This window comes from Solanum pennellii, chromosome 7 (assembly GCF_001406875.1).
Source record: "Solanum pennellii chromosome 7, SPENNV200".
NCBI lineage: Eukaryota > Viridiplantae > Streptophyta > Magnoliopsida > Solanales > Solanaceae > Solanum > Solanum pennellii.
The window spans coordinates 21246647-21247139 of NC_028643.1; positions in this window are offsets into that span (position 1 = coordinate 21246647).

A 493-nucleotide genomic window follows, 5' to 3' on the forward strand; every position below is an offset into this window, starting at 1 on the left:
CTTACACTCAATTTTAATATAGCTTACTCGTACATGAAATATATGCTAACTAGACTTGAAGTATATATTGACTATTCAATTATAATCGCTCAAAATCTCCTCTAAACAATTTCAAATTTTAGAAATGAAATTCTTTTGATATATAATTTGCTCAAAATTAATAGTACATGAAATTTTAAAAAAGAAGAACAAGAAGAAAGAGAATAAGACGATGAAAACGAAGAAGTTTTTGGTAAATAATTGGCCGACTACTTATATTGTCAAAATTTTATATTGAACATTTTATTATTTCTTTTCCTTTCATGATAGAAAGTTGTTAGCCTACAAAGCTATGAGAGTGTACGTTGTCCTACCAAGCTATGGATGGTAACTAGGCGGGTTGATACGCTCAAACTTACTTCTCAAATAAGAAGTAAAGCGGTCGTGTCAAGTAAATAACCCAACTAGTGAGGTTGGGATCGTTCCCACGAGGAAAATAGTTTAGACTTAACTT